Source organism: Octodon degus, unplaced genomic scaffold (assembly GCF_000260255.1).
Source record: "Octodon degus isolate 3935 unplaced genomic scaffold, OctDeg1.0 scaffold00145, whole genome shotgun sequence".
NCBI classification, from domain to species: domain Eukaryota; kingdom Metazoa; phylum Chordata; class Mammalia; order Rodentia; family Octodontidae; genus Octodon; species Octodon degus.
In genome coordinates, this window is record NW_004524721.1 from 1,921,540 (window position 1) to 1,935,077 (window position 13,538).

The 13,538-nt window shown below is 37.0% G+C and overlaps 1 pseudogene; it reads left to right on the forward strand.

The window, feature by feature from the left end:
* Positions 1–414: 414 nt before the first annotated feature.
* Positions 415–727, forward strand: LOC101573665 (annotated as a pseudogene).
* The last annotated feature ends 12,811 nt before the right edge of the window (positions 728–13,538 follow it).

The window sequence follows — 13,538 nt, forward strand, 5'->3', positions numbered from 1 at the left end:
CCATAATAAACCCCACAGAGCAAGAGCTTTGGTGAGCCTACCCTTCCCTCCCACTCTCCTGAGAGCCTTGCTGACCTGCACCCTGTCTTTCTACCATCACTGTGAAAATGACAAAAAGAAGGAATAAAAGGTAATCTCATATCTGTAGCACACTTGAAACATGTCCAGGAGACAGGATCATAGAAGAATTTGGAAGTCACAAACTCAAAATTTGTGAGATGATAGCAACTGAAGTAAAGAAACAACTTCGGGGCAGGAAGGTTGTAGTGTGGCAGTGGTGCTGCTTTTATCAGCACCATAACATAGCTGCTTGGACAGTAACAGTCCCCCTCTGAGAACCCAGGGTACCCTCATGTCCTAGGTAATAATAAAAGGCTGATCAGTTGCTGCTGAGCACAGTTGAAGCAAAACAAGATGTCAGCAAACTCTTCAGAACAAGGTTTTCAAAACAAAAATAGAGTTGCAATCTTAGCAGAGCTGGACAAAGAAAAAAGAAAATTATTATTCAGAACCAGTCTTCTACAAATCATCCAGAAGCTGGCATCATTCTCTCCAGGACCTCTCTGAACAAGGACTTCTGGGATCATGTCGAGCAATAGCAACTGCTGCCCAGCAGAAGGCAACTTTGCAGCATGCTCACGCACATTCATTGAGATACTTCATAACTCAGGACTCTGCATTTGGGAATGTTATTCTTCCTCTTTTACCATGCCTTGACCCAGAATGAAGAAAATATCTGTGATGAAAGTGACTGCAATTCCAAAGGCCAAAGCTACTCTCATTCACTGTTGTACAAATTGACTTTCAAAATTTTGGTGAATTCATATATTTTTTTGCTTCCTTAAGAAAGGAGTATAGGGACTGGGAAGATGGCTCAGTGGAATAAGTGCTTCCCTGGCAAGTGCAAGGGCCTGAGTTCAATCCCAAGTTTCACAAAAAAAAAAAAAAAAAAAAAAAAAAAAAAAGGAAAGAAAGAAAGGAGTATGTAAGTGAAAGCAAAGAGAAGAGGAGCCAGGATGTATTGGTTGGTCTGGGTTTTACTTAGAGGAGCAGATATTAACAAAAGATACACAACATATAAGGAATTACAAGATTGGCTTATGACAGTCAGCCACAGAGTCAGATGAGAGAGAGTGCAGAAGGCATCTGCACACCCCAGACTGAAAAATTCAGTCCCAAGCTCTGAAGCTCACTGTAGTGCTCCGGGCAAGTCTCTATTCATCAGCTGATGAGTCTGTGTTGGAAAACTGAAAAGTTTGCGATGGACACTGAGGAATCTGTGACAGAAGATGAAGGATCCAAGCTGGAGGCCGAAGAGTCTGCACTGCAAGCCAGGTGATGAAGTCCAAGCTAAATGTGAAGACCGAAGTTTCTCCCATGAAATGGAACTTTGAAGTTCCATTCTTCCTCAGCCCCTTTATATGGTCTCTTTGTGCTAAGCCACTCTGGGGGCAAACCAAATGTGCCCCAGGGCAGGACCTCCACTGGCTGGCCCAGGAGTCATCTAGCCAAGTTGACACAATGTATTAACCACTACACAGGATGATGGAAACATGGAAGCTATATCATTTGAAGAATTGATTATGTGGCCCAGGACTACAACTTTTTTGTGACACCATTTGGTTTTTAGCTTTAAATTTGGTATTCACATAAAATGAGGCTGTACCACAAGTTGGGCTGAGAATACTATCTACAGTTAACTTTTTTTTCCGGAACCGGGGATTGAACTCAGACCCTTGAACTTGCTAGGGAAGTGCTTATTCCACTAAGCCATCACCCTGGCCCCTACAGTTAACTTTCAAGAGCCATTTATAGTACTTACTTAAAAAATAGGATTTTTTTTAAAAAGTTGATCATTAGCTTAAAAAATTCATATCTGTACTTTATAAGATTAGCATGTTGTATTATCTTTTAGATTTAGGTTCAGTATATCATGCAGAAATATTCTTTGTGAACTCTTAACTAGTTCCCCTGTTGTCCATTTTTTTTTAAAAGCCCAGACTAAGTTCCTAACCAGTCTTAATTTCTTTTATAAACAATTGTCATTATAAATGATGTAACTAAATGCTATTAAAAGCAAAAAATGTTGTGGGCTCGAAAAAGAAACAACTTCATCAGGCTATGGAGGAAATCAGATCAGAAATATTCTCTCAGGTAACAAAGGAAATGACAACGATCATGAAAAAATTGCTCAATATATCTAGGGAAGACCAGATAAAAAATAGAAGGGAATAGAATGGAACTATTAAATGAATAATGCAAGAAAGAATTATACAGTATGAAACAGATTCAAACAGATATCCAGAACATTAAGCATTCCATTGAAAGCTGGCAAAACCACTTGGCTGAAACAGAAGAAAGAATTTCAGACCTTAAAGATAGCACTGAAACTAGTGAACATGAAAGGAATCATCTCTTTAAAATAATGAGAAACCGGGAAAAAAAGAATACAACAGCTACAAGATGATGCAAAAAATAATACAAGACTAGTAGGTATCAACAAAACAGCTGGAGATAACACAAAGTACATTAAAGAAAAGTGTTTGCAGAAGTACTGAAAGAAAATTTCCCAAGCTAGTTAGCCATAATCAAAATAAATCATCACCCAGGCACATAATAATCAAGTTCCCAGAAAGTAACCAAAAGAATAGATTATCAAAAGATTTTAGAGAGAAGAAACAGATCACCTATAATGGAAAGCCCATCAGATCATGGCAGATTTCTCCACACAGACTACCAAGCCAAGAAGAGTTTGGAGTGAGATACTTGAAGTCCTGAAAGAGAACAACTTTCAATCCAGATTGATGTATCCTGCAAAGCTATCTATCAAATTTAATGGAGAGGTTAGAAACTTCCATGAAAAAGAACAACTGAAGAAATTCATGACAACCAAACCAACCCTACAAAGAATGCTGAAAGACATTTTAGAAAGAGACAAAGATCAGCACAACTTCAACAAAACAGATCTTCCAACCAAACTTGTGAAAAAATAGATGCAGTAGATCCTACACAGTGTTCCACCCAACAGCATCACAATACACATTTTTCTCAGCTGACATGGGACTTTCTCCAAATTAGATCATGTGCACATAGAACATGCTTAAGTAAATGCAAACAAATTGAAATTATCTCATGCACATTATCTGACCAACATGCATATTATCTGACCAACAAAACTGGAAAATATTGACAAACAAAATAGCAAAAACCCTAAAAACACATGAAAAATAAGTAATATCCTCCTGAATAATCAATGTGTCATGCATGAAATTAAAGAAGAAATTAAACAATATTTACAACCAAATGAAAATACAGATACAACTTACCGGAACCTGTGGGATTCAGTTAAAACTGTCTTAAGAGGGAAATTTATAGTGATGAATTCTCATATCAAGAAAACAGAAAAGGCCCAAACAATCTTATTCCTCAAACATCTAGAAAAATCTAAAGCCCAAATAAGGCAGAAAATTATAAAAATCAGAGAAGAAATATATGAAATTGAGAGGAAGAAAACAATACAAAGAATTAATGAGTCAAAGAGTAGCTTCTTTGAAAGAATAAATAAAATTGATAAAACCCCAGCCAATCTCATTACAAAAAGCAAAGAAAAAAATGGAACTCATGCAATGAAGAATGTAAAGGGTGCAATCACCTCAGATCCCGTAGAAATTCAGAAGTTCAGAAGTTTGGGGCCAGGGAAATGGCTCATTAGAATAAGCGCTTGCCTGGCAAGCACAAGGGCCTGAGTTCAATCCCCCATTCCACCAAGATAAATAAATAAATAAATATAAAATAAAAAAGTGAGCTTGTACTTTAAAAAAAAAAGAAATTCAAAAGATTATCAATATTTATATCCAAAATCTTTACTGTCATGGCATAGAAAATACAGAAGAAATGGACAGATTCCTAGACACATATGAACTACCAAAGCTGAATCAATAAGATATAAAAATTCTGAATAACCTAGTATCAGTCAATGAAATTGAAAATGTAAATAAAAATGAAAACCTGCCAATAAAGAAAAGTCCAGGTCTTAATAGATTCACAGCCGAACTCTCCAATAAGTTTAGGGAAGACCTAATACCAGCTCATCTCAAACTCTTCAAAGAAATTGAAAGGGAAGCAATTCACCCAAACTCATTTGGGAGGCAAGTATTACTCTGATACCAAAACCAGAGAAGGACACAACCAAAAAAGAGAACTACAGGCCAATCTCCCTAATAAACATAGATATAAAAATCCTCAATAAAATACTAGCCAGCACAATGAAGCAACCCATCAAGAAGATCGTACATCATGACTAAGTGGGATTCATCCCAGGAGTGCAGGGATGGCTTAATATATGCAAAATTATAAATGTAATACACCATATCAACAGCCAAAGACAAAAACCACATGATCATCTCAATAGATGCAGAAAACGCTTTTGATAAAGTCCAACACTCATTCATGATAAAAACACTACAGAATAGATATTCTTTACATCAACCTGATAAAAGTCATCTACGACAAACTAACAACCAATGTCATACTAAATGGACAAAAATTGAAGGTTGTTACTTTGAAATCAGGAACAAGACAAGGATGTCCACTGTCACCACTTCTGTTCATTATAGTTCTGGAAACATTAACCAGAGCAGTTAGACAAAAGAAACAAATAAAATGAATAATGATTTGAAAGGAATAAGCCAAATTATCATTATTTGAAGATGACATGACACTGTACATAGAAGATCCACAAAACTCTACTAAGATACACATTTAATACCAAATTGAGTAGCACAGGAGCATACAACATTAACCCTTAAAAATCAGTAACATTTCCATACACAAACAATGAAAAATTATGTAAACCACGACTTTCACAATAACACCCCCCAAAATGAAATATTTAGGAATAAATCTCACAAAAGAAGTAAAAGATTTATGCAGTGAAAATTACAGCACTCTTAAAAAAGAAATAGAATCTTGTACATGTATAGTTGGTAATCTGAACAATTTGAAAGTAGCATCATGGAATACAACAGCCATTGTTGAATTCCTATTACATTTTTTAGTAAAATCTTATATTGTTTCTAATGATTTTTTTCTTTCACTATTTTCTATTCTTTAAAACATTTTTTAAAAAATATATTATCCAAACGTCTGAAGTCCAGAATACTTTAGCCCTGACTTCAAAATCAATCAATCAATCAACAAAACAAAGATACAAACTTTGTGCTTTCTCTTGGTTTATAGGAAAATCACATAGGGCAATACAAGAAGTCAACAAAGAACAGAAAGAAAAGTAGTTAATTTCTTGTTTTAAAAAAATTATTCTATTTTAAACAGAGTGCTATAGCCATTGGAAGTGGTAAATTCAGTGTGCTAAAATCAGCTAGGGATATTTTTCTATGTACATGTGAAAATTATAGAGTCCTCATGAAAGGCAGTCCATGCCATGTGTATGTTGCCCATGTGCAGCACATGATTATTGGGAACCCTTGGTATGGTACATGGAAGGTTTGCTACACACTGGCTGTTTTCCTAATTTTTCAAGGGAGAATTATGATGTTAATCTTAGAAAATTCCATAGACTTTTACAAAGCACATAAAACTGTTTATTGAAGTTCCTGGAAACAATAACAATTTCACTTATAAATGCATACTGTACCTCATGGCACGTTCTTGAAGCTCAAAGCCAACATTTAAATAGTCCAGAGCCCAGAGGACATGCACACTTCTACCTGTGTGACATGAATCCTGCAAGATGAACAAAGCACACCAAGAAATATTACATCTAGAGTGGCTCTGGTTTTTTATGTTGTTATTCCTTTTATGTCATGACAAAAACAGAAAACAAAATAGACCATTTTTATTTTTTAAATATTTTCTTTTTTTAAAGAAAATACAAAGTAATATAAAAAGTCAGAAACAATACAGAATTTCATGAAACAAATAATATGAATTTGACAGTATTTGTTATATTGTATAGTGTTGTCTTCAAATTATTTGTCTAGATTACTAGATATGTGCATGCAAAATTGGGGGAAATGTTATAAGAAATTAAAAAGAAAAATATTAAGCATTAACTTCTGCTTTCCATAGACAAGCAGAAATATGCAGTGCAATTATCCAAGGCATCTTGTATATGCACAGAGATATATCTCTTTCCCCAGCTTCCACCCTCTCCTGTCCTTCTACTAATCTCAGTATTTCCTTCCCTTTGAATAGATTATTTTTGCCCTCTTCATAGTGTCTTCTGTATATTTCAGACTTTATTTACTCTTTACAGTTCTGGCATTAGTGAGACAGTATGACATTTGCACATGCAGATCTGATTTATTTCACTTGCAATTATGGTCTCTAGTTACATAATTCAGCAGCTACAAGATGATGCAAAGAAATATAATATAAAACTAATAGGTGTCAATAAAGCAGCATGAGATAGCACAAATGACATAAAAAGATTATTTTCAGAAATAATAGAAAATTTCTCAAGGATGGGAAAAGAATCTGTCATAGATTAGTGAGGAATATAGAACTCCAATTAGCCATAATAAAAATAAATCTATATGCAGAAATTATCAAGATCCTAGAAATTCAGCATGAGAGCAGAATATTAAAAGCTATTAGGAGGACTGGCCAAATAGCTCAGCAGATTAAAGTGCCTGCAAGCAGGCGCAGGGGCTGCGGGTTCAGTCCCTGGGGCTGCTGTGCCATCCCTTCCTCCAGGGAATGCGGAGGGGGCAATTGAGACTGGGTGTGATGATGCACACCTATAATCCCAACTATTGGGAGGCTGTAAACAGGCAGATCACTAAGAGTTTGATCTAGTAGTGAGACCCTGAACACCCTGTAGACCCTTCCCTAAAATTAAAAAAAAAAAAAAAGACACAAATCATCTATAATGGAAAGCCCATTAGAATCACAGCAGATTTCTCAACACAAACCATCAAATCAACAAGAGCTGGAGTAAAATATTTCAGTCATGAGAGAAAACAATTTCCAACCCAGGTTTATGTATTCTGCAAAACTATCTTTCAAAATTAATGGAGAGATAAGATACTTCTATGACAAAGAACAACTGACAAAGTTCATGACAACCATACCAACCCTACAAAGAATTTTGACAGATATTCTAGAAGGAAAAAGAAATGACCACAAATTCAAGAACAACAATGGAAAGAAGCACTAAGAGGAGCAAGCAATTAAACAGGGGAAAATTATGGAACCTACAGCAGGAAAACAACATGACAAAGATAAAACAATGCATATTGGTTATAACCATCAATGTAAATGGTCTCATTTCACCAATTAAAGGAAACAGACTGGCAGAGTGGATCAAGAAACAAAATCCAACAATATGCTATATGCAAGAAACAGATTTAACTAAAAAGGAAATTCAGAGACTGAAAGTCAAAGCATGGGAAATAATACTCCAAGTGACAGAAACTCAAAAAAATAAAAAAATAAATTAAAAAAGCAGGGGTAGCTATTCTGGTTGTTGACAACATCAATTTTAACCCAAGAATGATTAAAAGAGATAAAGAAGGTCACTGCATACTTTTCAGATGAAAAGTGGAAGAGGAAGAGATAACAATCATAAATACATATGCAGCCAATGTAGGTAGGTACCCAACTACATAAAATAAAACTAAACCAAACTTGTGAAGAAATAGACTTAGTAGACTTTTACAGAGTATTCCACCCAGCAATATCACAATATACATTCTTCTCAGCAATTTATTAATGTTCTTCTAGATAGACCATATACTAGCACCTAGAGTATGTCTACATGAATGCAAAGTAACTGAAATTATTCCATGTATAATATCTGACCATAGTCAATTAAACTGGTAATTATTGACAAAAGAAATCAGAAAAACAACATAAATTCATGGAAATTAAATAACAAGCTGCTGGACAACCAGTGGGTCACAGATAAAATTAAAGCAGAAGTTAAATAATATTTGTAAGCAAACAAAAATGCATATACAACTTACCAGAACCTGTGGGATGCAATGAAAGCTGTCTTAAGAGGGAAATTTATAGTGATAGATACATACATCAATAAAACAAAATAAACCCAAATCATCTTATGTTGCACCTCAAGGCCTTGAAAAAGAAGAACAATCAAGCCCAATGCACAAATATGAAGGAAATTACAAAGGTCACAGCAGAAATTAATGCAATGAAGATGAAGAAAACTATAGTCCATCTCTAGACAGTGAGAGTTCTAGCCTATGTCTTCGCTGTTGAGTCCCATGAAAATCTCATTTCTTATCTGCTGAATTCATTATACTGGAGCTACACCGATTTTATCCCTTCTTCACTCAAAAACTAGCAATGAGCCCTGCTGGCACATAAAACAGACATAGCAACATACTTGACATTCTGCACAACATTTCCAGTGTGGCAATTATCATGTTGGAAATAATGGCATGAATATTAAGATGTTGATTTCACTGATGAAGCATATGGAAAAAAGAACTGTAAATCATGTAACTCTTGAAAAAAGGTTTGGCAACTTTAGAGCTATTTCCAGAGGAGGCAATTCACATTTGCAATTCCGTAGACCTTTCTAAGTAAGAACTCAGAGCTAGCTATCAAGAGAACAGTGATGAAGACTTACTCTCAGTTTGAGGCGGCAAGAATCCCAGAGGGTCCATGACTATAGAAAAGTGTTTCAGATTTTCGATGGGGGGTAAGATAAAAGCAGAGTCTATTTCTAAAGACCAAGTTTTAGGTTAATATGCAAAATAGAAAAACCTATTATAACTTTTGCCAGTAATAATTATAAACAAGTCAAATAAATAAAAATAATAGTCCTCTATAATACTCCACATGTAGATTAGCAGCATTCTCAAGAGATAGAACCACGTACACATAATCTAGTTTTGAGTCTTGGCAAGCAAAGGGGAAGTGGAAGGACTGATCCTGCCCCAGTTCTGCTTTGTTTCAGATTCTCTGCTGTTCTCTCAGTACCAGAAGTCCATTTTTACCACTGGTTGCATGACTTTTGGAAATTAAGAGTGCATTGCTTTAGAAATTGTTCTGCAAATTTAAACTTCCCACAAGGAAGGGCTTCATTTCTGTCACTCCATGCATTGATACTTGTTGGACTTGCATTTTGAGTTTGTAACTAAAGCCATGACATAACTCAACCCCAGCCTCAACTTTATCAATAGTTTCAGTAGAAAAGAAGAAAAAATTAAAAGGTTTCATTAAACAGCTTTGATTTTTGTAACAAGTCCAATCACTTTCTGTTTTGCAAATGAGGAAGTTTCACCCTCTAAACATGAAGAGATGGTAACTCACCCTGTTCCCTGTCAGGGAAACTTGGCTTCCCTGCCTCTATAGGATATTTGTGATTTTACTGAGCTCTTACCTCATGGTATACAGATTTCTGCTATTTTTTCTCAGCACACCCACAAATGTTGAAATTGCTGTCTGTGTACAGTCAAGAATGATATTCATTTAGAGACAGGTAAAGCAAGCTGGACTTGCCTGCTCTGCTCCTTTGCTCTCACTAAGGAAAAAAAAAAGGAAGTTTAGATCAAATCACAAAAGATAATCAGAAACCCATAACTGAAATTAAACATTTTTATATGAGCTGCTTCTGTTTTGATTGCCTAAAGAAAACGTAAAGCCTTCTTTTCACAAAGGTCTGCTACTCTCTGGTGAATTTTCAAGAAAATAATTTATCCCTTGTTTTAAAGTTCCAAAGGGTCATATCAGACTCCCTGTCTCAGCCATTGTTGTGTGAGAGCTCACATCTGCCTAAATACTACTGGTCAATCTGCTTACTAGTCCTCTAATCACAGTGGTCCACCTCTTTCAAACATTTCAGGGATCTCAGTGTGGTCTAGGTTTCTCCCTTAATCTTGACAGTGTTGTGGACCAGGCATTCTCATTTTCTCTATTTTTTCAGATAAGGATACTGTCTTGGTTGCCTTTCTCTCATTTCTGGGACAAACTGCACAGCACACCAAATTAAGGAAATAAAGCTTTATTTAGCTCACAGTGTGTGGAGGTTTCAATCCAGTCAGCTGGCTCCCAGGCAGGGTGGCACATGGCAGAGAGCAACAGTTCAAGACAGCGCAGGACTGGAAAAGCAACAAGAACAAGAAGGGGAAACCAAGCCTCTTTTCCTTCCTGATAGTGTAAGCAGGCTGCCCTGGGGTGCGAGTGTAGGACTCACCCAATTCCCATGCCCTACTCTTGCACAGAATGAGGATGTTTACAAAGTATAAGCCTGGATGCCTGCTGAGTCACTTAATTAAACTTCTAAACTTCTCAAGTTGACACAAAGTATTAACCAGTACAGATTCTGAAGCTCAGATCTTTTAGATGTCTCCTAGGTCAAACAGTACACAGGAAGCCTGAAAGAATCCCAAACCTGCTGAGACACTGAGCTCTTGTCATGAACACATTTTCCTGGTTCCTGTTGTGTCTCTTCCAAAAAAACACCAAGAACAAATGAAAGGAGACAATTCTAGGTTAGCAGAATGTGCACATCCGTGCAATTTGTAGATGGTTCTCTGCTAGTTTCTGTTTTAGTAAGATGCTTGCTTGCCTTGCCTCTGGCAGACATACTTCAAGGCTCAGATTTATTCCCTGTTGATTTTGGCATGTCCAATGAACCCTAGATCTTACAACTCAGCAGAATAAAGGTTTACTTTTCATGCATATCACCTGTGCAGCACAGGTAAAAGAAGGGGTTCATTATGCCTCGGTGTAAGTATCCTGTGTGATAAAAGCACTCACATCTTGGGGCTGGGGAGATGGTTCAGTAGAATAAGCACTTCCCTGGCAAGCGCAAGGGCCTGAGTTCAATCCCCGGCTCTGCAAAAAAAAAAAAAAAAAAAAAAAAAAAGCACTCATATCTTTTATTGTACCCATATGAGTGATGTGCTTGAGCAGGAACTTCACAGAAGACCCAACTGCCTCCCCTTGACCTCAGTCCACAGTCATGCATGCCTTTCTCATTGCCAGCACAATGAATGACATTTTCATACATCCCACCTAAAAGTAAGAGAACCTGAAAAAATTGGGAAGTGCATAGAACTTCTACAGATGGTGAATTAACATTTGTTTATTTGTTTACTTTGAGCTAGGCTTTCAATCACTAGGTCACTCATTTCCTTATTCCAGTGCCCAAGAGGTCCCTTTGGCATCCTGAAATTTGTATGTGACAAAGAGACAATCTCTTACAATCATAGAATAGAGAAGGGCACACAGAAGGCAAGTTCAGCTGAATTAATTAAAGGCTCAAATTAGAAAACAATATCAGTCTCAAAAATCAACCCAAGACTATTCCAGAAAACTGCAGCTCAGAACACTGAAGAGATAGGAGTGATTTCAGCATGTCTTGTCTGTTTTTGAGTCAAGTGAGCTAGGAGGCCAAGCTCCTCCTCTGCACCCTCATTCTCATGTGCTGCTGACAGAGGGGGCCAGGGCATGCACACCACTGCACTCCACTTCCAAATCACCACAATTCCAAGTCAAAAAACTATTTAAAAGGATTTGCTGCACACACTTTTGCTTTTAATGTTGTTGCATTCTGATCTACTCTAAAAATTTCATGACATTGTCATTTTGCTTTATTGCAATTAGATAAAATACAAGAAAATCCTACTTTGGCTACAAGTAGGATTTTCTTATAAAAACAAGGATGTCTGGTGGATCCAGGCTTCATGAATGCAGATGAGCTTGAACAAAGAACAGGAACAAGGTGTCTTTTACTTACTGATACATTTCTCTACACAATTATTTCTTTCCCCTATTCTCTGCCACCTCTCTCAATTGCTTTCTCTCTCTCTCTCTCTCTCTCTCTCTCTCTCTCTCTCTCTCTCTCTCTCTCTCTCTCTCTCTCTCTCCTCCACCCTCCACTATCCTACTTTGCTGCTCCATGTAACAGGACCTGCCTATCTCATAGTTCCCAACTTATTTGGATCTTACAAACCTAACGCATCATGACACAGACTGAATTTTTGTGGTTTCAAATCCCAAATAATGGGAGCCTCTGCTTGTCCACAGGTGTTGTCTGTCCCAGGCCTAATCAACCATGGCCAACTTTTTGAGGCTACAACCATGCAGATAAATGCTCAAAGCTTGGCCCTGAGATGAAACAGGAAAATTTCCAAGAAAGGATCTGAGAGTTGGGCAAATACCCCAAGAAGCATTTTATTGTTCTGAAGATGAAAGATCTTCTTAGATATCACAGTGAGTGAGATACTTAAAACTGCCATACAGGAACAAACTGAGCAAGCAGGCATAACTACAGGTTGTTTGCTGACATTCCTGAATCTTCTGTGTATGATCTAAAACAATGGAGTTCCAAAAGTGGGCACTTAGAATCCTCCAACTGAATCTGATGGCTGACTTTCATTTTGCAAATACAATCTTGATTTAAGGAACAATATACCAATGCTCACCTTATGGTGGTGCCCTAAATGCCCAGTTATTCACACAGGCAGTTTTAACCCTCAACTAACAATGCTTCAATCTATTAAAATTCTATTCTGTCTTCAGGGCCAAAGTGGAAGGTTATTACTTCCTCTCAGATAACTCTTCTCTTTCCTCTTTCCTCCTCCTCCCTCCTAGATTCCACCCCGCGTTCCTTGATGCCCATACACCTGCTCAAACATTAACTTGCAAAATTTAATCACCACAATAAAACTGAAACACTCAAACACACTCAGTAATCAGATGTTGTCTTTTCTAAGGAATAACATGGACTTTGAGATCTTTAATACATGTCAACTTATAATAGAAGCCATCGAATTTAGGAAAACATATTCAGGCCTCACATTTCCTGTGCACATAATCATAAAATAGCTCCACTTACTTTTTACTGAAATATTTGCTGAGGTAGCTTTATGGTAAATCCTCAACATAACTCTGTCAGGTGTGAATTCCTTATTTTCTGCTTCTTACCTGGATAACAGCTCCTCCACTGCTCCGCCTCCATATAGCTGCATTTGTTAGTCATTGTAGTCAGGCTGCTCATAGAGTCGTTTAAATTGTTCAGGATCTCTTGAGTTAATTCTCAATTGCAGAACAAGCTTTAGAGGCAATGCCTCAGCCATTTGGAAGACTGAGCAAACAGTGCTATCCCTGGAAGCAAAAACAAGTGAAATATTTTACACTTAAAATATAATTGCATAACTAAAATGAGTAATCAAAACCAATTTTTTAATAGATGCCAGAAATGGATATTTCGCTGAGTAATCTTCTCCTCAAAACAAGGCCTTTGCTGGCAACAGGCGCGCATTGATTTTCTAGCTGGACCCAGTGTTCCTGCCAGCTTTGGCATCTTTTTACCTGATTTTCACTTTTTTTTTTTTTTCTCTGAGACAGAACTCTGTGGAGTGGCATTAGCTATAATGTGGTCTTTTCCCAGAAGTGTGGGATCCAAAATGTTTCCTTTAATCACCAATAGCTCCAAAGGAGATGACTTTCAAGTCTTTTGACTTTCTTATTTCTGGAAAACTTGCTGGCATCCTGTCTTACCATCCTGCCCACCCTGTGGATGTTCTTTCCTGAGCTCCTTA